The 24070-nt window shown below is 46.4% G+C and overlaps 1 long non-coding RNA gene across 1 annotated transcript in view; it reads right to left on the reverse strand.

The window, feature by feature from the left end:
- Positions 1 to 4400: 4400 nt before the first annotated feature.
- Positions 4401 to 24070, reverse strand: part of Gm39146 — a 36003-nt gene continuing 16333 nt past the window's right edge. Inside the window, exon 4 of the long non-coding RNA XR_870260.2 lies at positions 4401 to 4767. This is a non-coding gene — a long non-coding RNA (predicted gene, 39146). The remainder of the gene's footprint in view (positions 4768 to 24070) is intronic.

Here is a 24070-nt window from a genome sequence, read left to right on the forward strand (position 1 = left end):
GTATGTGGTCGTTTGAATATGCTTGGCCCAGGGATTGGCATTATTAGGAGGTGTGTCCTTGGTGGAGGAAGTGTGTCACTGTGGGGGGGGGGGGGGTTGAAGACCCTCTTCCTAGCTGCCTGGAAATCAGTCTTCTGATTATCTTTGGAACAAGATGTAGAACTCTCAGCTCCTCCTATGCCATGCCTGCCTGGACACTGCCATGCTCCCACCTTGATGATAATGGACTGCACCTCTGAACCTGTAAGCCAGCCCCAGTTAAATGCTGTCCTTATAAGAGTTGCCTTGGTCATGGTGTCTGTTCACAGCAATGGAAACCCTGACTAAGACAATGCAGTTCAAGCCTGTATGCCTCTTCTGTCCCTACAGGCATGGACTCAAAGGATGACAAAGGGACAACATCATGTTCCTCTAGATCTCGTCCACTAGTGTAAAAGATCTTCCAGAGCACTGGTTCTCAGCCTAATACACATCCTCATATTGCAATAACCCCTAAACATAAAATTATTTTTCATAATTCATAACTGTAATTTTGCTACTGTTATAAATCATAACATAAATATCTGTGGGGGTTTTTTGGGGGGGATGGTGTTAGGTGACTCCTGTGAAAGTGTTGTTAGACTCCGCCAAAGGGGTCACGACCCACAGGTTGAGAACCACTGATTTAAAAATGTGAGAACTAGTGTACAATTTAATTTATTACTCACCTCAGTATGACTCAACGCGCTTCCAAGGAAACTACAGTTGCAAGCAGGATCATACAAACCCATAGTTCTAACACTCGAGAAGCTGAAGCCTGAGTATCACCGTTCCGAGGTCAGCCTGAGCTATACGGCTGATCCTGTGTCCATATTCGTAACTATATAGTTTAAAGGGAGTAATCCTATCATGTGAACAATGCCTCCTCCAGACACCATAGGTTGTCTAACAAAAAAGCCTGGTGCCAGGTATAGGCTACCTCTTGTTAAGTTATTGGTCAGTGGATTGCCGTTGCTCTTGGTGATTCTCCAGAAACTAATGGTAAAACTCTAATGCTGAAGACACACCACATACCTGAGTCACAGGACGTGGGAAAAGCAAGCTGAGTACCAACCTGGAAGCTTCATCCCCACTGTCTAGCTTTCATAGCACCCGAAGGTGCTCTGCATGTTGCAGGAAGACAAAAATAATCAACAATTTCACCCAGCTGTGAGCCATGGGAGCTCTAATAACATGTAGCCTGGCAAGATATGCCTACTGGGCCAATATGGAACTCACACCTGGTACTATTAACTGTGCCAAATCCCAGGGCTAGCTAAGTCATAGATCCAGGGGAGAACCTAATACTATTATTATGCTAAACAGATGTAGTAATATAATGCCTCCTTAACTATTGTCCTTGTAATCCATAGATAAGTACGTTTCTCAGTGCTCATCAGAGAAAGTTCTTTTTACTGTAGAGGGTGATTAACACAGGGACGCATAACTCGTCAATGTTCAAAGAAAAAGAGATGGTGGAGAACTCAGCTCTAATTGGACATCTGTATCACACTCTCTACCTGCAAGGCTCAGGAATGACTGTAGAAGAGGCAGATGGAAAGACTGTAAAATCCAGTAGTAGAATTCTGCAGCGAAACAGTATTTGATGGGGCAACATCATCACATATACACAAACCCCCAGTGGCTGTGATTGCTTGCATAAAACCTGTACAAGACCAAACCAGTCAAAATCCCAGCATGAATTTCTGAGAGCCTAATGAAGTTCTACCACTAGCTAAGGTGCTATTGGTTATCGGTGGATGCTGGGAGGGAGAGTCAGCTGATCTTTTGTTCTGTGTTTTGTTGTTGTTTCTGGGATTTAGCCCCTGAAAGCCCCTATGGCAGCACTTTGTTCTACATCCAAATTACATGAAGTGTACTTAGTGGGTTTAGAAAAAGAGAGAGAGAGAGAGAGAGAGAGAGAGAGAGAGAGAGAGAGAGAGCCTATGAAGTTTGGAAAGGGTGGCGATGGTGGACAGGGGAGAAATTAGAAAAGGGCAAGAGATGGATTTGATCAAGATGTATTTATATACATGTGTGAAATTCTTAAATAATGAAAGACTATTACACATACAGAGAGAGAGAGAGAGAGAGAGAGAGAGAGCACTTAGAAAGCATTGTGGAAGGAACAAAAAGAATGTAAGAGCCAGAAGATGGGGAGACATATAGCAAAAAAAGACATCCTTAGGACATGGCATAGCTATTGCACTGGTGAAGTCATTACAGCTGTGGCTATCTGCACAAGACTTGTATGAAATTGGGCCCATCAACATTTCAACAAGAATGAGGGAGGGGCCCATAAGGCCTGGGAAGGAAGTACCATTCTCATCTCATCGGTGGTGTGGCCACAGATACGTTGCCCTTGTTCCATTGAATAACCTTCCACCCACACTTGGGCAAGTACTAATTAAACTCGGAGGGCCACACACAGAACTAAGGAAGACACAAGGATAGGAGGAGGGTTTACTGAGCAGTTTGCCAGCTGAAGTGGGGAGAGGATGAAGGAGGAGTGTGTGTCAGGGGGAGGATGACTAAAATTCACTATCTAAAAGAATGAAGCTGTCAATTAAAAAATAAAGAAATAAGAGGGAAGTGTTCAGGAGATGGCTCAGTTGGTAAAGCGTAAGGACCCAGTCTAAACCCAGAACCCAGGTAACAGTGAGAGGGGTGGCATGCACTTGTAATTCCTGCACTAGCAAGAAGGCTCACCCACCCACTAACCTACAAAGTCAATAGTGCCAGGCCAATGCCAAGTCCTGTCCTCAAAAATACAATGTAGATAGCACCTGAAAAATGGCACCAGACCTCTGGCCTACCTCTCTTTGCTTCCTGTTTATGATTTGAGATGCGAGCCTGAAGCAGCTGCTTTAGATACCACGCATGTCCCCCTGCCATGCTTCCCCACTGTAATGGTGACACTCTTGTCCCTATGAAACCATAGGGTGCAATTAAACCCTTCCATCTGTAAGGTGCCTTGGCCATGGTGTTTTATCAAAGCAAAATAGAAAAGTAACCAAGACAGGAGAAGGCAAAGGAATAAGGAGTCACATGAGGGAATCCATACTTTTTGACAAAAAAAAAAAAAAAAAGGGTTGAATAAGTACATTTTCAGTGACAGTCACCAAAGGTAGGCAAGGTAGAAATCATAGGCAGGGAAGTCCCGGAATTGTGAACAGTGTCGTTTGATAGAAAGGCTTTTAGAGAAAAGAGAAAAAAAAAACCTACTAAGGCTTCAAGCTTCCCTGCTTTGACTCTATTGCTGGGATGGAGCCTTCTAAAAGATATTCCCACATTGCATACAGACCACAAACCTGACTCAGGATGGGCAATGTCACTGTGGTTCCACAGGCCATGGGAGACGTGCTCAGTAGCTCTCCATGACAGTTCTTCCCAGAAGAAAAGCCCCACCTTAATATGTAGAGCAGACATCTTGAGAAGGGAAACACAGGATCTTCTCTTTCACTCAGCCACACACCTGGTGAGATGGTGGTGGATCATAATAAAACACCTGGCAGAGCAAAAACTACCCACTTAGTGGCCAAGAAGCAACAGAAGAGAAGGAGGAAGGGGCCACCTTTGATGGAATACCCTCACTGACCTGAAGACCTCCACCTGGGCCCTGCCCTTTAGAGGTTTGATGGTATTCTAATATAGCCCCTGCGGTCAGTCATCTATTATGTGGGGTTTTAAGGGGACACTTAGGATTCGAACTGTGCCCCTTACATTCAAGGTAACTCATCTTAATTTTTTTAAAGATGTATTTATTTTATTTACATGAATATACTGTAGCTGTCTTCAGACACACCAGAAGAAGGCATCGGATCCCATTATAGGTGGTTGTGAGCCACCATGTGGCTGCTGGGAATTGAACTCAGGAAGAGCAGTCAGTGCTCTTAACCTCTGAGCTTTCGTTTTTGAAATCTTAAACTCTCCCAGTTTTACAGCAAAATTCTCTCCCTCTTTGTTCCTGTCAGCTTCTATATTCCCTCCAGAATGGCACTCTACGAAGAGTTTTCTCTTGGGCAGGTTTCTCATACGCAGGCTTTGTCTACGCCAGGGTCTGTAAAATCCTGTCTGCTCCCAGAGTAAAGTTGGGTAGGATATGAGGCCGAACCCACGTTGCCACCTCCACCAATCTGTCACACTTGGAAACCCACCACCTCCTGAGGTCTGGCCTCTGACTTCTAGTCAGCTGATCTCTAAATCCTGCTGAGACACATACTGTGCCCCACCTGATAATCCTGATCTATGGCCACCGCTTCAGGTGATGAATCTTCCTTGGATTAATCCTGATTTTTCCCCCCTACTCTCCTTTCAGGTTTAACCTATCCTTTGTAAGGATGACAAACGACCTAGGCATGTTTTCTTTTTCTCCTTGGCCTTGTCTTCAGCAGAGAAATTTTCCCCAGAAATAGACCCGTGGAACGTTCACCTCCGTCTTCCCACTTGCCTCCGCTAAGCACCCTCTAAATCAGACCCGAGGCTCCAGAGGGAGCAATATCCTTTCCTTCGCAGCTGGTCTGAGTTTTGTCGTCTGGGAGACTGGGCTTAGAACAGCTTGAAGTTAGAAGGGAGGCGAATGAAGCTTTAAATCTCCTGCACTTAACAACTCCGCTGCAGCCTCAGAGGTAACCGCACTCCCCTTGCCGGCTTCCTCTCCGCTCTCTGTATCTGTGCGATGATCTGTGCTCACAGAGCCTGACTCCAGGCTCTGTCTGCCCTGGCGTGGTAGCACTGAAAGAGGGAAGGCTGGGAAAGAAAAAAAAAATTTAATAGAACCAACACATAAAAATAACAGGCTCTCTGAAGCGCACATGAAGAAATAATTAAACAGATTAAAGCCGGGAGGAGGAAGAGGGGATGGGGAACAGGCGGGCTGTGACTGCCCTCTGCTTTCCCTTCCAGGGGCGGCCTGTAGCTTGGTGGGGGTGGAGGGGGGACCTTGCTGCTTTTTCCTTCCTCCTTGTGGGCTGCGTTCATAGGCGAGTACTGCAAAGTCGCTGAGCAACTTTAAAGGAGGACACATTTCTTTGTGTCCCCCAAGGACCCGAATGGTGCGGCCCTCCCATGAGGAAAGGAATTTAATATTTTGGGAGAAGGTCGGGATGGGCTTCGATGTGCCAGGTACAACGTTGGAGAGCTCTCATTCTGGCAGGTGATGGGTTGGGTGCGTTCCAAACCTAGGAAATGAGTGAGATCTTCCTCTGGCTCAGGAGAACTACTGCCCTCAGTGCTTCTGATAGATGCTTAAGCCAAAACACAGACTTCCACACTCCTTCCTTTCCTTCCCCATCAATCTGAGATGCTCTTGCTATGATGGTGAAAGAGGGAAGAAGGCTGGTACATGGGGGTAATTTAAAGATTTTTAAAAATATATATCTGGGTCAGCAAGCTTCCAGTGAGAACTGAGGACTTGGCTGGTTCCCGACTTTGTCTGCCCATGCCATTCTTTTGAGTTCCAGCTAAGTTCCTCTCAGGGGGAACCATGTTTGAATGCTGTTGCTGTTCATCTATATATAGTCAGTTCTGCTTCCAGATTCCTAACAGTGTGAGGATAGATACATTGTACAATGCAAGGACACAATGTAAGGATACATTATACAATGTAAGGATACAGTGTAAGGATAGATACATTGTACAATGCAAGGATACAATGTAAGGGTAGATACATTGTACAATGCAAGGGTACAATATAAGGGTAGATACATTATACAGTGCAAGGATACAATGTAAGGGTAGATACATTATACAATGTAAGGATACAAAGTAAGGATAGATACCTTGTACAATGTAAGGATACAATGTAAGGATAGGGAAGGTTCAAATGCAGGTACCTTGCCCAGAAGGTAGATGTGGCTGAACACCTCAGAGCCTTGGCCAGCTTTGAGGACATAAAGCATAGGGACAAGCAGACTGGATTCATTACCCTATCTCTACCTAATTATACTGCTAGGGCATGGTCCCTGGACAAGGTATGTTCACATCTTCCTTCATTTCTCTCAGTAATGCTTTATTTATTTATCTATTTATTTATTTATTTATTTAATTTAGTGGGTGGGTGTATGGAGGTCAGAGAAAACAGCTTGTAAGAGTCACTTCTCTCTTACCATAAAGGTCCCAGAAATTGGGCTGAGGTCATCAGACTTGGCAGGAGGTACCTTTATCTGCTGAGCCACCTTATTAGGTTTACTCTTGGATGTAAGTCTGTCTTATTTGGGGTTACTATTGCTGTGATGAAACACCATAACCTCTTGGGGAAGAAAGGGTTTGTTTCACTCACAGTTCCACACAACAGTTCATTATTAAAAGCAATGAGGACAGGAACTCAAGCAGGGCAGGAACCAGGAGGTAGGAGCTGATGCAGAGGCCATGGAGAGATGTTGGCTTGCTTCCAATCACTTTCTCAGCCTGTTTTCTTACGGGACTACCAGCCCAGAAATGGCCCCACCCACAATAGACTGAACCCTCCCACATCAATCATTAATTGAGAAAATGTCCTATAGGCTTACCTATAGCCTGGTCTTATTATGAAGGCATTTTCTCAATTGAGGCTCCTTCCTTTCTGATGACTCTAGCTTGTGTCAAATTGACATAAAACTGGCCACTACACTCTGTTAGACTTTTTCTCTAAATAACTGGGCTCTGTGGGGAGTGGGGGAGGGAGGAAGAGAGATGGAGAGGAGGAAATGGGGGGGAGAGAGAGGGAGAGAGAGAGAGTCAGTCCAGGGCCTAGCATAAGTGAGACAAGCACACTCACAGTAGGCTACATCCCCAGCCCTTGAAATCTGTTTTTTGTTTTGTTTTGTTTTGTTTTGTTTTGTTTTGTTTTGTTTTGTTTTATCCCCTTGTCTCACCATCAATAGTACAGTTGCTTTTTGTTTGTTTGTTTGGTTTGGTTTTGGGTTTTGGGCTTTTTGGGGTTTTTTGTTTTTTGTTTTTTTTTTCAGTTTTGTTTTTTGTTTTAATGCTAGTGGCCTGTAGCTGGTCTTTGGCTACTATGTGGGTTATTCTTTCTTCTGCCTTTCTTCACCTCTTTTTCTTCCACCCCTTTAATTCCTTAATATTAGATAGGAGAGAAGAGGTATAAAGAGGAAAAAAATAGTTCTGAATAAAGTAAAGCAGAAAGGTGGTAAGACTACTTCCTGTTACTTAGTTCCTTGGAGCAAGTTTGATCTTCAAAGTCGGGATATCTAATGTCTTCTTCTCATTTCTTCCACATGACTACTTAACTTTGACCCATAGCAACCAACAACCAAACCACAATCCATCAACCTCCTGGGGACCCTAACATTTGTATCTTCTGAAAGGTCCCCAGAATTCCAAACATCATACAATCATAGAAACTATCTGCAGCTGGCAAAATCGCACCCCGCCAGAGCATGAGGCAAATCACAGTCACCTACTGGGGACAATCTGAAGCAGCCCTGTATCCCACACCTGGGATTAAGATGGAAACATTTTCTTACAATATTTCTGTGTTTTTGTAAAGAAACCAAAATTCTATAATTCTCACTACAGGGGTCAAGTCCAGGAACTGGGCATACAGTATAAGCACTCAGTCACTGAGCTAAATCTTCAGGCCTACATACAAGTTTTCTAAGTTTTTGCTAGACCCTGCACACTCACATATTAATTCTGAGTTTGTCTGAGGCATCTCTTAGATTTCCCATGTAATTCACATGAATACAAGTTTCATCTCTTCCTCTATAATTCTTTTATCTTTTATATCTGTTAATGTCCTTTGAAATGGACAATTAAAAGAATTGCCTGTCTAATGCATAACACTGATATATAGTTCCAGATTTGTTGAGCTGATAGATAGGTGACTATATACATGATTTATCCCGAGACCAACAAAATTAGTATAATTCATTCATTTTTATGAGTGCCCAAGCTTATGTATGGATGAGGTGGAATAAATTAAGAGGGAAGGAACACAGAGAAGAGATCAAAAGCAGAGATAGGTGGCTGAGCGCTCTGTTGGTAGAGTGCTTGCTTAGTAAGTACGAAGCCCTGGTTTTTCTCTTCAGTGCCACATAAACTGGGCATGGCAGCATACCCATAACCCTGGCCCTCAAGACGAGCATCAAGGTCATCTTCCATTATATAGTGAGTTTGAGGCTAGCCTGGGATACACGAAATCCTATCTCAAAATAGAAAGACATGGAAGCCCATAATGTCTGTTTAGTGACCTACTCATCTACATGAAAATAAGTGAACCATGTGTTCAAAGCCAGGCCCTGCTCTTCCGTGGGCTGTCCTTCTTGTGAATTGTACATGTTATCAAGAAAAAAAATATTTAAAAAGATTTGTCTTTGAAGGAAATGGAAGCCATGGATCTTAAACTGTTCCTCCGCACAATTCAGCACGGTTTGTTTACTTGGGACTCAGTAAGTCAGTGACCCCACAGCTCTTAGATGCATCCCAAAGTGTCCTGGCACGTACATTTTTTTTGGAAACTCTACCTCTTGAGGATAGATCTGGAGACAGGAATCAGGACTAGCTTATGCAGAGCCAACCTCCATGTTCCATCAATAAAGTTTGTCAGAGAAAAACTGGGGCCCCTGGAACACAGAATTTCTTTAAGATTGTCCTACCCATACTGGGTGAACTGTCTGACATCTGAGACTTGCCAGCCTTAGAGGCTATGACAACACAGGCCAACTGTCCTAGGCAGTCTTCAAAATGACTTCAAGTCAATTACAAGGACCTAAGAAGGCACAGAGGAGCCAGGATCTAGTTAGCATGCTTTTATGAGACTTTCTCCCTTTGCCACTCATTTAGAACTCTGGATGCTATGTGCATGAGCGTCTTATATATAAGACACTTTCACCCACGTAAGCTCATGAAATCATAAAAACCCTGAGACTGACAGTACAACAACAGGGAGAAAAAAAATTGAAAGCCAACTGGCTTTCCTGAGGCCATACTTGTAGGAAGGCAAGATTGAAGTTAAAACTAAATCTTCCAGGAGAAATCTTCTGGCCCTGAATGCCAATGGGTTTTTTATGGGGAGGTGGGTTTGGTGAGTTGGTAGGAAAATAAGTCAGGCAGGCTTGTTTGCAATGGCAAGACTTCCCGGTTCTTTGTGAAGATCACCCCCCTCCTGCCATGAAGGACACTTTTCTGAGGCTCTTGATTTTGTCTAAGAGGAAGACTCGGGGCTTCCAGCCAGGGCTCCTCGGCTCTCTATTCCTACTTTGTGCTGGGTAGCTGGAAGCTGAGAGTGTGAAAACTGGAAGCATTTCTATGCTGCCTAGGTGCCTGTGGTCCTCCATGAATGACTGCTTCCTTGTTTCTGAGGCTGGACAAGCAGCCAACTGCTAGGCAAGCCAGTCTGCAGGCACCCCCTTCCCATCTGGCAGCGGGACGTGGGCACTCCTTGCCCAGGGTGCTAGGCCGTCCGTCTGCACAGAAGCATCCGGCTTGAGCTAATGAGCCGTTGGCATGGATGGCCAATTATTTTAGATCATTAATATCTGCCAAACTTGCTTTTATAGCCATGGCCTGAAATCAAATCCTTCACCAGAAAGCAATGGCTCTCTGCCTAAGGACTCTCACATGCCTGCCACGGCCTCAAGCTCTGGGTCCAAGGTCATGATGTGTTTAACTCGGAGAAGCCATGTCCACAAGTTGTAATGAGGAGCTTAGAACCCCGCCATCTTCCTGTCCAGGAAGTCCCAGGTATTTCTAGATCACTGGGCTGAACCAAAAGCCAACTCTTTCGCCTGGGCCTGGAGTACGCTGGCTAGTTCTGCCCCTAGAGTGCACAGGACTCTTCTTCTAGACCTCCAAGGCCTTGAAGATGTGCACATTCTAGAGCAGTGTTTTTCAACCCTTTGGGCTGTGACCCACTCTGGGTTGTGGCCCTCTTGCAGTTGCATATCAGATATTTTGCATATCAGATATTCACCTTACAAGTCACAACAGTAGCAAAATTATAGTTGTGAAGTAGCACCAATATAATCTTATAGCTGGGGTTCACTACAAATGAAGAACTATATTAAAAGATCACAGTTTTGGGAAGGTTGAGAACCACTGTTCTAGAGCAAGCTACAGACCCCGATCCAGCCCAGCTCCTTCTAGCACTGTAAACTCTGTTCTGGTCTCCGTGTACCTCCAGGTCAATGTCATGGTGCTCTGTCCTAGTTTCTAGTGCTGCAACAAAACGCCATGACCAAAAAGCAAGTTGGAGAGGAGAGGTTGATTCAGCATTGCCGTGCATCACCAAAGGAAGTCAGGACAGGAACTCCAACAGGGCAGGAACCTAGAGGCCGGAGCTGATGCAGAGGCCATGGAGGGATGCTGCTTACTGGCCTGCTCCCCTCGGCTTGCTCAGCCTGCTTTTTTATAGAACGCAGAACCACCAGCCCTGGGATGACACCACCCACCATGGACAGGGCCCTCCCCTTTGGATCAGTAATTGAGAAAATGCCTTACAGCTGGATCTCACAGAGGCATTTCCTCAACTGAGGCTCCTTCCTCTCTGATGTACTGTAGCTTGTGTGAAGTCGACACAAAACCAGCCAGTACATGGCCCGTTCCCCAGCTCAAGCTGCTCAAGAGAGAGGATCTGGAAAGCCAGACACTTTTTAAAAAGGTTTTTATTAGTATCTGCTAGCCATCCATCATCACAGATTTCATTGTGACATTGGCACTCCCATTGTCCCCTCACCCTCGTCTTACTCCTATCAGTCTCTTCCTCTTCCCAACTAGATCTCTCTCTACTTTAGGTCTTTATTTTGTCAACCGATGAGTTTAATAAGGGTTGGTTCCAGGAGCAATGGGGTGAGGGAGCTACCTATAGGAACATGGGCCACTAACAGTGCTTCTACCACTGAAGAAAATGGCAAAGCACTTTTCTTGAAAGAAACAGGGCTTAGTAGAGGAGGCAAAAAAAAAATAATGACCTACATCTGTACACTCTGCACAATGGCTTCTTTTCACAACCATCCAAGGTGACCACTCTGGTGTACAGTTGTTATGGCTACCGGGAAAACAGACTGCATAAGCAGGATGAAGGCAGAACTTTGGGAGCAGAGAAAAGTTTATGCAATCTAGCTTCCAACTAGGAACTGGACCACCATTCTCAGAGGCCCAGGCTCTGGCTCCCCATAACTTGCCAACCTATGCAGAAGAGGGGTCGGGGCTCACAAGATGGAGAGAGCCCCTTTCTGCTTCCTAGGGAAAGTCTTCATCCTTCCTCGCTCTAGAGGATAGCAGCCACATAACCGAAGCCTTTCACTGATCACAACGGAACTGCCCACACACACATACCTGCGCACATACCCATGGCACACCTCCAAATGGCTCAAGAAGTGTCTACGTTCTTCCCCGTTGACTTGTACTTGTTTTATGATGCTAGAAGTAGAACCCAGGGTCTCACACAGACAGGCAAGTGCTGCTCCAGTGAGACAGATATCCACAAGCCTCTCCTGCCATTGTCCAAGTTCACTTTCTGTTGCTGTTACTGAGTGCTACACATTAGGTTCGTTTATTGATTTATTTTCAAGATAGAGTTTCTCTGTATAGCCTTGGCTGTCTTGGAACTAGTTCTGTAGACCAGGCTGGCCTTGAACTCACAGAGATCCCACTGCCTCTGCCTCCTGAGTGCTGGGATTAAAGGTGTACACCACCACCACCACCCCATGCAGCTTGTTATATTTCTTTTTAAATGGTTTATTTAGCAACTACTTACAGAATTTGGGAAATCCAAAATGTACCATTGGCTCACCGGAACATGAAGATGTAAATCGCAGAGTGAAACGAGTAAACACCTGGGTGCCATCTCCCTTCCTAATAATTAATGCCATTACAATGGCCTACTTCTGATTTCATCTATTCCTGACTGCCTTTCAATGGTTCTGCCTCCAAATATCATCAAGATAGACTTTGGAAATTAAGTTTTTATTTAAAATGTTAATATTTATTTATCATGTAGATGGGAGAGTGAGTGTATGCCCCCACCCCCCGGGGGGGGGGGGAGGTCAGAGGACAACTTTCTGGCTGGTTCTTACCATCTACCACAGGAGGTTTGGAGATTGAACTCAGGTCGTCAGGCTTGACGATGAGCATCTTTACCCACTGAGCCCCTATTTTTAATTATTTTTTTTAAATGATTGTATTTTCTTTTGCATGCCCTAGCTACAAGATGGGAGGGGAAATGTGCACGTGAGTGCAGTTGCAGACAGAGGCCAGAAGAGGGCGCCTCAGTGAGCAGCCCGATCTAGTTGCTGGGAACCAAACTCTTGACTATGAAGTTATCTCTCCAGCCTCATTTCTTTCTTCCTCTCTTCCTTCCTCTTCCTTCCTTCCTTCCTTCCTTCCTTCCTTCCTTCCTTCCTTCCTTCCTTCCTTCCTTCCTTTCTTTCTTTCTTTCTTTCTTTCTTTCTTTCTTTCTTTCTTTCATATGTATCATTTTGTTGGGTGGAGGGGGGGCGGTGGGCAGGGAGAAGCGAGCAGAACTTGTGCCACCGTGTATACGCTGTGGTCAGAGGTTTGCAGGACTGTCTTCTTCTTCAGCCCTGTCAGGTCCCCGAATGCAACTCAGATGCTCAGACTTGACAGTATGTACCGTCTCGCCAGGCTTCCCTGCCACGCCCGCACCAGCACATGAAATCTTGAGGGACACTTTCAAGACAGAGCGGCTACTTTGTCCCTTCATCCTTCCCTAATTCTTGTCCTCAGTTTTCTTAGTTGTTACGACAACTAAGTCCTTACCCTTTCATTCTTCTTGCCGCTTGCTTGCTAGCTCTTTCTCCCAGGCTTGCTTTCTTCGATCTCTTTACTGCCCTCTGTCTTCCTATCTCTTCCCTCTTACTCCTTTTCGCTCACTTCTGCAAAGAGCATTAGTTCTTCACAGTGGGGGGTTCAGCCCCAGAAACAGTCTCTACTTCTTGCTGGGTTTGTGCTGCCTGCAGCTTGCTCACTGCCAGACCCTGAGGGCATGTTTACACCACTCTTGGCTTTAGTGCCTCAGGGTGGAGCATGACAGTAATCCCAGCACTGAGGAAGTAGAGGCAGGAGAACTAAGAGTTCAAGATGAGTCTTGACTACAAAGTGAGTTCGAGGCCAGCCTAGCTTCATGAAAACTTGCCTCAGAAACAAAGACAAGGAGGAGGAGGGAGTTCGGGTTACAGGAGGAGATAGATTCCTGGGTAGAACTGTTCATTCTGGGAAGCTTTTATTCCTCTACATCTGACTGTTGAGCACGGCTCCTTATCAAGCCGTTAGCAGCAGCTATCAGCATCACAAGTAGGAACTGGAAGGAAGGAGCCACAGCCTCACAGTCTTCCTTTCTATCTCAGTGACTCGAAGCCTGCAGCTCCTTTGTAAAAATCAGACTTCGATCTCATCAAGTGACAGGGTGCATTTAGCACGTGTGTAGCACACAGTAAAATCTCAGTGCCTGTGGTGATGACGAAGAGGGTGGAGGGAAGGAGGAGGAAGTGTCAGTCGGTTTCCTCTCTCTGGCAGCCTTCAGACAGGAGGAACCATAAGCCAGCAGACGTGAAAGGATTAAAAAAATACTAATATCGCTCTCCGGGGTTGGAGAGGGGAGAGAGAAATGGAGTCATAGCAGAAGATGTGGGCAGGAGAGAATCCTACCACTGAACCACCATGGGACCTCATAAAATTGCAAAGCTTCTGTAAGGCAAAGCACACTGTCAGTAGGACAAAATGGCAACCAACAGATTGGGGAAAGATCTTTACCAATCCTACATCCAGTAGAGGGCTAATATCCAATATATACAAAGAACTCAAGAAGTTAGACTCCAGAGAATCAAATAACCTTATTGAAAAATGGAGTACAGAGCTAAACAAATGATTTACAAATGAGGAATGTCAAATGGCTGAGAAGCACCTAAAGAAATGATCAACATCCTTAGTCATCAGGGAAATGCAAATCAAAACAACCCTGAGATTCCACCTCACACCAGTCAGAATGGCTAAGATCAAAAACTCAGGTGACAGCAATGCTGGCAATGCTTGCTGAAAGGAGCCTGATATGGCTGTCTCCTGAGAGGCCCTGCCAGAGCCTGACAAATACAGAAGTGGATGCTCACAGCTATTGGACTGAGGGTGGGGTCCCCAATAGAGGAGTTAGAGAAAGGACTGAAGGAGCTGAAGGGGTTTGCAACAATATCAAGCAGACCCCCCAGAGCTCCCAGGGACTAAGCCACCAACCAAGGAGTATACAAGGCTCCAGCAGCATATGTAGCAGAGGATGGCCTTGTCAGCCATCAATGAGAGGAGAGGTCCTTAGTCCTATGAAGGCTTGATGACCCAGTGTAGGAAAATCAAGGGCGAGGGAGGCAAGAATGGTTGGGTGGAGGAACACCCTCATAGAAGCAGGGGGAGGGGGGATGAGATAGGGGGTCTCCAGGAGTGGGGGAAACCGGGAAAGGGGATGGCATTGAAATGTAAATAAAGAGAATATCCAATTTAAAAAAAGAAAGAATACATGGGCAAGAATTAGAAGCTACAGTCAAGAAGGACCTTCCAGATAAATGATTCTGTAAGCAAAGGTCTAAACACAGAAAGTGGTGACCCACGTTGGACATGAGCATCTTTAAAAAGTGAGAAAGATGCAAGGGCTCTACTGGGGGCCTGCTTAAAAAAAAATAAATGCAAGAGAAAAAAGTTGTAAGTTAGATTTTAAAAAAAGTTCAAATAGAACCCAAGGGAACTCCACAAGAGGAAGCCCTGTGGTAGGGGTAGGGGTAGTGGCAGGGTCAGGTGGGGGAGGTGGGGGTGGGGAGGGTGTATGTGCAGCAAAGGCTGACAACAAAGAGCTGTTAGTGGTAGAGAGTAAACAGGGAGGGGGAGCCCGTGGAGCCTGGAATCCGGGTGCAGAGTATTTTTCCAAGGCTCTAGGATGTCTGCAGGTAGCTCTAGATAACATCATGTTTCTGTGCTGACAAGAATGTCTTGGGAAGGGGAGCCACCAATCCAAGAGAAGGAGAAGTAGCCGGAGGTCTGTCTGTGACCAGGCCTCCTAAGGTCTGGGATTACAGGCTGGTGCCAGCAGGCTCAGAGTTCCTCTGCTTGGGGACAGATAGAAGAGCCTGTTCCCTTTTCTCAAAATGGAAATCCTGATCCCACTCACTCCTCTTCTCCCTGTGCTTGCTAGCTTCTCTGTGCTTGCTAGCTTCTCCCCATGCTTGTTAGCTTCTCCCATGCTTGCTAGCTTCTCTGTGCTTGCTAGCTTCTCCCATGCTTGCTAGCTTCTCTGTGCTTGCTAGCTTCTCCCATGCTTGCTAGCTTCTCTGTGCTTGCTAGCTTCTCCCCATGCTTGTTAGCTTCTCCCATGCTTGCTAGCTTCTCTGTGCTTGCTAGCTTCTCCCCATGCTTGTTAGCTTCTCCCATGCTTGCTAGCTTCTCTGTGCTTGCTAGCTTCTCCCCATGCTTGTTAGCTTCTCCCATGCTTGCCAGCTTCTCTGTGCTTGCTAGCTTCTCCCATGCTTGTTAGCTTCTCCCATGCTTGCTAGCTTCTCTGTGCTTGCTAGCTTCTCCCCATGCTTGTTAGCTTCTCCCATGCTTGTTAGCTTCTCCCATGCTTGCTAGCTTCTCTGTGCTTGCTAGCTTCTCCCTGTGCTTGCTAGCTTCTCCCATGCTTGCTAGCTTCTCCCCATGCTTGTTAGCTTCTCCCATGCTTGCTAGCTTCTCTGTGCTTGCTAGCTTCTCCCCATGCTTGTTAGCTTCTCCCATGCTTGCTAGCTTCTCCCCATGCTTGTTAGCTTCTCCCCGTGCTTGCTAGCTTCTCCCTGTGCTTGCTAGATACATTCTACTCCCTGTTTCTGTAACTTTGACCACATTAGTTATGTAATTAGACTAGAATTTGTCTTTTCTGTCTGGAGTCTTCCTTTAGCATAATAGTCCCTGGGTTCATCTACTCAGTAGTATGTGACACTGTATGTACCTATAGCATCTCTTTTATTAACATCTGTTGATGGCCACTGGGGTTCTGTCTCATAGCTAAGCTACCTTGGATAGCACCGGGCCTCACCTGGCCTCACCTGGTGTCACATCTTGAGAAAATACCACGGACAACTCTTAAGTTTGCATCTCCAGTTCAGACTTTCTGCGTGGTGGCGCACGCCTTTAATCCCAGCACTCGGGAGGCAGAGGCAGGCAGTTCAAGGCCAGCCTGGTCTACAGAGTGAGTTCCAGGACAGCCAGGGCTACACAGAGAAACCCTGTCTCGGAAAAAAAAAAAAAAAAAAAAGAGTGGCTAACTTACAAATCTGTCTGCTTATAAATCATCTAGAACTTGATATTTCCCAAACTGAACTTGAAATTTCTGCCCCTAACTTGGTCTTCTCCCTGTTCTCTCCATCTATCCTCCAACCTGCTCCACGGAGACACCAAAGTCATCATACTCCCTCTTCCGTGCTCCATGTACCACCTCTCACCTGGACCACCACGACTGTTAGACCCTGTGCTTGCTCTGTCCTTCCGGCCTTCTCCCCAAGCCAAAAACTTTCTCCAAGATAGTTAACTCAGCTTGAGCGCTTCCTCTCCTTTAACCCTTCCATTGCATCACTCCCACTCCCGCCAGAGAAATGCCACCGAAGTATAATAAGCAACACACCCTATATAGTCTGCCTCCATCCATCAACGTGAGCTCATCGCTAACTAATCCTGCTGTGTACCAGTAATCCATGACCGAAAAACAATTATTCAAAAACTTGGTGCCTAAAAAAAAAAAAAAAAACAAACATTAATTCTTCCACGTGTCCAGGCAGGAGGTGGGAGTGGTCTGCTGGGTTCTCTGGCTCAGCCTCTCATAGGCTATAATCAGAGTGTGGGCAGTGACCGTGGTCATCTCAGATCTCTCAGCCAGTAGTGAATCCCTTCTCAACTAACAGAGCAGTTGGCAGGATTCAGCTCCCTGGGGGCTGTCAGGCTGAGGGCCTGCGTTGTTCACAAGCAAGAAAATCCCTCTCTCCCTGGCTCTCTTGTCATTTGGGTCTCTCCATGGGGTGGCACATTGTGTGGGTGGCTGAATGACTAAGAGAAGAGAAAGTACAGAAACGGATGCTTGGGGCTCTTGGAAGCAATGTCTAGAGTATCTGCCACATTGTAATGGTTGAAAGCACATCACACTTGAAGACAGAGTGCTACAGAAACATCCTAAAAAGACAGGGATCTTGGGAGCCACATTGAGTTCAACTACAACACTTATTCAAGTGCACAGGACTCTTTGTCCCATAGCCTACCAGGCTCCTATACTACCATACTCTACCACAGGGCCTTAGCTGCAGCCGGGCCCTCGGCCTGCAACAGCACTCCCAAATGGCTAGTTCACGTCCTTTTAGTGTCTGCTCACACAGCCCCTTTACATAGTCCCTTTGGGTGAAGGTTTATCTGATTAGTTTATTAGAAATCCCAGCAGTCCTCTGTCCCTTTCTATCCTGATGTTTGCTCTCTCTCTCTCTCTCTCTCCCTCTCTCTCCCCCCTCTCTCTCTCCCTCTCTCTCTCTCCATAACACAATCATTTTCTTTTCTTTAAAGACTTACTTATTTTATGTATATGAGCACACTGTAGCCGTCCTCAGACACACTAGAAAAGAGCATCGGATCGAATTACAGATGGTTGTAAGCCACCATGTGGTTGCTGGGATTTGAACTCAGGACCTCTGGAAGAGCAGTCAGTGCTCTTAACTGCTGACCCATCTCTCCACCCCACCCCCAACACAATCACTTTCTAATGTCCCACCTTTTACATGTCTCTTCCCATTAGAGTATAAGTTCAGGAGGAGTTTTTCCTCAAATTGTTTCACTGTTGTAACCCTAGTACCTAGAACAAAGTCTGGCACATTAAATATGTTCGGTGAATCCTGAAATTTTCATGTCTGTGTGTTTGTGTATGTGTTGACAATGTATGTGTGCGTGTGCATACCGAGTGCACATGCATGTGTATGAGTTGCAAATCACTAGCTTACAGAATGCACATATACAAAGGGGCAGGAGCACAAATACAGGGCAGATAGTAGAGTGGTTATTAGAACTCTAAATGGGCCGGGCAGTTGTGGTGCACACCTTTAATCCCAGCACTTGGGATGCAGAGGCTGATTTCTGAGTTCGAGGCCAGCCTGGTCTAGAGTGAGTTCCAGGACAGCCAAGACCACACAGAGAAACACTGTCTTGAAAACAAACAAACAAACAAACAAAAACAACTCAAAATGGGATCCCAAAATCTAGTTTCATGTGCCATCTTACCTTCTTTCTGAGGGGACTCCCCGAGTATTATAAGTAGTTCTGGCTAACACGAGGGTGGGGGGAATCTCCTTGTGTGTGCCTGGGATTCCATAGGAAACCACCCTGGTACTTTGATCACTGAAAGGAACTGACAGCTCTACTCCTGTTGCTACACTGAAGCATGGTGCTACACTCCAGCATGGTGCTACACTGTTAAATCAGCCCTCTTCCATTCAAAAGACCTGAAACCACATCACGCATTCGGTGCTCTGTGGTTATCATTCTTTACCTCGTCCAACATTGAACCCTTGCTATGCAGTACCAGGCACTCTACACAGACAGGAAAAGCAGAGTGCCTATCCTTAGCAGCACAGGAGCACACGAGGGAGGGAGACAGCTAAACTACTAGGTTGCCCCTCTAGACATTTCATTTGAGCATCTCCGAAGCTGGGCAGCTCAATACTTCCCAAAACCACCGGTTATCCCGGTTATCCCAATTATCCTGGCAAAGACTCCAATGGCTGAATTTTTCTTTTTATGAAGCGGGAGTCTGTTTTCTTACGGCTTCCGCCTTCAGTCTTAATTTTATCCTCTGGCTCCATACCGAATAAATCTACCGCTTTTCCAAATGACAGCCTTTTAAGTATTTGAAAACAGTAATCAAGTCCCACAGAGAGCTCTCTATAGACTTGTGGCCGCCTGGGGTGGGGGGTGGGAGGGCACAGTTGGCAGCTGCCCTGAACTGCTAGGGATATGTAAGCTAGGCAAGCTAGGCTAGCCCCAATGAGGGCCCCAGGAACAGGAGGGCCTTTCTGAGGCTCCCCCAAAGACCACCACCCCCAGACTCTCAGTGGCTCTCCTGAGGACCAACAGGACTCCCACACGCTCCCAGAGACACCCCGTAGCTCTCCTGAGAGTCCCTGAGGACTCCTGAGGGTTCCTGAGACTCCCAGTGGCCCCCTGAAGACCCAATAGCTTCCCTGGGGCTTTCATGGCTCCCCAACACTCCCTGAGTCTGGAAGACTGTGGGGCTCTCTGATGCCAGGGACCCGGCTGCGGGGGTAGGGGGGTGTTGAGGAGCCAGCTGGGGTTCTGTGTTCTTTGTTTCAACTAACCGCAGTTCTCCAAGTACCTGCTTGTCTGACGCAATAGGCCTTGTGTAAGTCTCCCCGACAAGGGGCCAGTTTTCTGCTTTTTTTTTCTTTTTGCACAGCCCAAACCCAGCTCCTTCTGGCCGGCCCAGCAGGTCTTGAATTCATTAAAGTTCCATTTGGCCAAGCTCTCTCCAGCGCTCTGCCAACGCTGTGGGCAGCTGTGCGCAGGCCTGGAGACCTGGCTTGCAGCAGGAGAGAGGGGTCATAGGGTGCCGGGGGAAAGAGGAGTGGAGGCACGGGGGAGGGTCAGGAAGCAACACAACCTTAGATAGTTGCTGGTTGGCTGGCTAGCCACGGAAAGGATAGACCAAGCCCGCTCCCCTCCGCGACTCCCCCTCCCAACACCACGACCACCAAATCATTCTCAGAAAAAGGACCAGGATATGGGAGGAACACGTGGGCTCAGACTGGAACAAATGTACAAGGATGCTTGTTCTTAAAAGAAAAAAAAAAAATTTTTTTTTTTTTTTTGATTCCTGGCTGCAGGGGAGAGCAAAGGGAATTAAGGGCCCGTTTTCATGTGCGGGAAATTTTCTGTATTTTCCCTTATCTGTGCACTTGCTTCCATCTAAAATGTAAGGAAGTGAGTTTAGGAGCAACCCCCCCACCCCAACCAAAAAAAAAAAAAAAAAAAAGAAACAACAACAAAAACTAGAAGACCACTCTTTGGCTTTCCATCCATCTCCTCAGCCCTCACTCTCCAGCCCATTTCACTGTCTGGCTCAGGTCCACCCCATGCTGCTGCTGCTACCATGCCCAGTAGTAGTACAGAATACAAATAACCTCCACTACCCTCCCAAGCTACCTTCCTTCCCTCCGCTACTCAGAATGTCAGGGTGTTCCTGTCTGGGGACACCTAGGATAATTGGACAGAGGTCTGTCTTTAAAGTTCATCAGAATGTATCCTCGCTGAGGATAGAACTGGCCAGAACTCCATATCCAGCATCCACAGGGCTAACTCCATCTATCTAGCAGTGAAGTCCAAAAAAGGAGGGCTGCCCCAGTTTGGGTGGCTCTGGTCTGGGAGAGCAACACTCTAAAGGTGGAGGGAGGAAGATCATACAAGTTCCAACCATCCTAGACTACATAAGGAAACCTGGCCTAAAAGTTCAGAAGGTTGTGGGCTGGGGGAAATGGCCTAAGTTTCTATTGGGCCCCCCTTTGGCTCCTACATAGCAATGCTACTCAAACCAAGCACCTTACCCGTCTTGTGTTTGTGCTAGCAAAATATGCCGTTAGGAACAGGCTTCTTTACAACCATTTACATTTAAAGACAAATTTAAAACCCTATTTGCAGTCCTAGAACTACCTACATTCCCCATAGCAGGATTAAGGGGGCTAACCTCTCCAGGACAAGTGTCCTCTAAGATAAAGGCTTACAAGGTCCACGCATTCTTGTCATGATCCTCTGTGGAAACTTTATAGGTAGCTTTGCTGTAGGCTTCCACCCTCGAGGGTCATCCTGGACTCCATCCAAATAAACAACTGGGTAGTGGCCAGCCTGATCTACAAAGCAAGTTCCAGGACTGCCAGGGCTACACGGAGGGAGAAACCCCATCTCAGAAACAAAACAAAACAAAACAAAACAGAACAGAACAGAACAGAGCAGAGCAGAGCAGAGCAGAGCAGAGCAGAGCAGAGCAGAACAGAACAGAACAGAACAGAACAGAACAGAACAGAACAGAACAGAACAGAACAAAACAAAACAAAACAAAACAAACATCTTTCTATGTTGAGGGCTGTAGAGATAGGTCAGCAGCTAAGATCACACTGCTCCTCCAGATGAGCTGAGTTGTAACTCTAGTTCCAGGGGGAGTACAATGCCTCTGGCCTCCATGAACAGTTATGTGTGTGTGCATAAACACGAGTGCACACACACACGCACGCACACACACACATACACACTTAATGTTAATAATAAATAAATATATTTTCTTTAAAAGCTTTTATCTTCAAGTCTGGAAGTGGTGATACATGCCTTTAGCCCCAACAACTCAGGAGGCAGAGGCAAGCAGATCTCTTGAGTTCGAGGCCAGCCTAATCTAGAAAGCAAGTTCCAGAACAGCCAGGGCTACAAGGAGAAACCCTAGCTCGTGGGGGAGGGAGGCTGAGGGAATTCTCATCCCCCAAGTTTGGAGAAAGGGTAAGGAAGCTACTGTCAGCAATCAGGAGCTCCTAAGGTCGGCGTGAGGGCGCTCATAACAAGCGGATTGGCCTGGAAATATTCCTTGCTGGACATCCTAGGCAGGTGTCCTGACCCCTCAGTTGTGGAATTCTCTCTGAAGGGTGGGACATCCTGAGGTTTCTGGGGAAAACAAGAAGCCCCGCCCCTTCACACGATCAAACCCACAGCACAGCTGGTGTGTGGTTAGCCTGGTGGGAGGCTTTGGTGTGCATCTCTCTTGTTATCAGAGCAATCACCATCAAATGGTATTCCCCCCCCCCCCCCCCCGTTTTGACATACTCATCTCTCGGATAGGCGGGTTAAGCTGGGTCGTTCTGCCTTAGTGTAGGAGGCTTCGTCTTCACACCCTTAGTCCTTCCTGCAGGTGGGGTCTATCAGCCTCTCTTTACCAGGAGCCCTAGTCTACAGAGAAAGGCTAGCAAGCTTATCTTCACCGACCCTATGCAGAGGTCTTTGGAGACCCAGATTAGATTTGGTTGGCGGTCTCTGCCCCAAAGCTAATGAGCTGCAAATACTCCCTTCAAAAGGACCCCCACTGTCTTTGAAACCTGCACAGACTCATCCAGGATACCACAGAACACCACAACCCCAGGCGGGGCAGCACTTCCCAGCAGGGATGGGAATCCCAGTGTGTCCCAGGAGGATCAAAGGATGGAGCCAGCCACCTCTCTTCTGCTCATCCAGCCTGAGCCTCTTGGCTGAAAAAGAGCAGTTTAGCTTCATACCCCATAGTTTGAACACAACGGGAAGAGCTTAACAAGTACCGTTTGTTGAGCTATTAATCCTACCGCAGACACTGTCCTAAGCACTGTGCATATTGGAGCTCCTTCATTTGCCTTACAAACCTTGCTTAAAACAGAGATATTCTGCAATTAAAGCAAGATCACCCAGTTGACAGACCCAGGACTCCACATAGGACTAGCTGACTTCTAAGACCACCCATGTGGCACACTGGCTTCATTTCTATTAAACTTTGGAAGAAGCAGCAGCCTTGATCTACATGTGTATGGGATCCATGTGCTCACGGCCAAGTAGAAATCAGTCTGTGCCTAAAATAAAGCATGCTATAGGGCCAACAAACATGCAAGAGCGTAAGGGAAAGATGCACTCTCGCTTGGAGCTCTGCACTGGGCCTTACCACAGCTGTTTGGAGGAAGGATTCTGAACATAAGCTCTGTCAACTTCTACTAAATGAAGAACAGTTGGTGGTTTGAGGGCTTCCAGAGATAACTTTTGCACACTCTGGTTTGTGAGAACCGGGAGCCAGTGTGTTATCGCCACACAAGAATACCCATGGTATTAAACACAGAAAGTGAACATTAACTAGAACTAAAGGAGAAGCAAACTATAACAGTAGACTAAATAAGATGAATCTAACAAGACTAGATTGAGTATGGAGTTAGTGCTTAAATGCTTAAAACTCACGGGGTGGGGGGCGGGGGAGGATATGAATGAATCCGTTGCTGTAACAAAATGCCAGAAACTAAATAGATTATAGAGAAAAGAAGTTAGCTCCCAGTTTCAGAAGTCTGATAGCTTGATAAGGGCCTTCTGAATATATTACAAGTGATGGCGTAATGGTGGGAGCATGAGCTAAAGAGAGGGGTCATGTGGTGACACAGGAAGCCAGAGATTGGAGTTCAGGTTTGCTCTTTTGTAGCAACTCAATCCCATTGATGGTACTGGGGCTCTTTGAGAGAGACCCTCAGAGATCTTTTCTGAGGCCACACCCCTAGTGATCTCATTGCCTCCTAGCAGGGCCCACCTCTTAAAGGTTGATTGTACTAAAGGCAAAGCTTCCAACCATGAGCCCTTTAGAGCCACTCTACCCAAATCAGTGTGTATGTGTGTTGAGGCAGGGATGTTGATAATATCAAGGCTCTGATAACAAGATTTATCAGACACAGAAGTGCACACCTTTAATCCCAGCACTCTGAAGGCAGGGGCAGGCAGATCTCTGAGTCTGAAACCAGCCTGGTCTACAGAGTGAGTTCCAGGACAGCCAGGGCTACGCAGTGAGACCTTGTTTCAAACAAACAAAAAGAGACTCCAGTTGAGACGATCAACATTATAAAATACCAGCCAAAACACTCTACAGTAGACTGCTATAAGTATTGCATTATCCAATCTAGACTGCCCAGGTCAATGGGAAGGGCTTCACGCAGCAGGAAAGCACTTTTGTGGGCCCTTGAAAGGCAATCAGGCACTGAGGAAGAAACAGGAAATATCTGCCAAAAAGCATGCATAGGTAAACATAAATAGAAACATAAATCAAATCTGCATTGTGTCTCAAACTGCCGACTCAGAGTTCAGAAGGTGCCGGGACAGTGTAGACTCAGAGTTCAGAAGGTACCGGGACAGTGTGGCTCAGCTCTTCACTTACAAAACAGAGACCTAAGGAAATAAAGTTGCAACGGATAAGCTGCTTAGCCTCCTGGGCTTAGTGGCTATTTGTCTCCATGGAACTGGGATTGCTCTGTGGACAAGATCGCAGTTAACCTAATAACAT

Source organism: Mus musculus, chromosome 8 (genome assembly GCF_000001635.26).
Source record: "Mus musculus strain C57BL/6J chromosome 8, GRCm38.p6 C57BL/6J".
NCBI classification, from domain to species: Eukaryota; Metazoa; Chordata; class Mammalia; order Rodentia; family Muridae; genus Mus; species Mus musculus.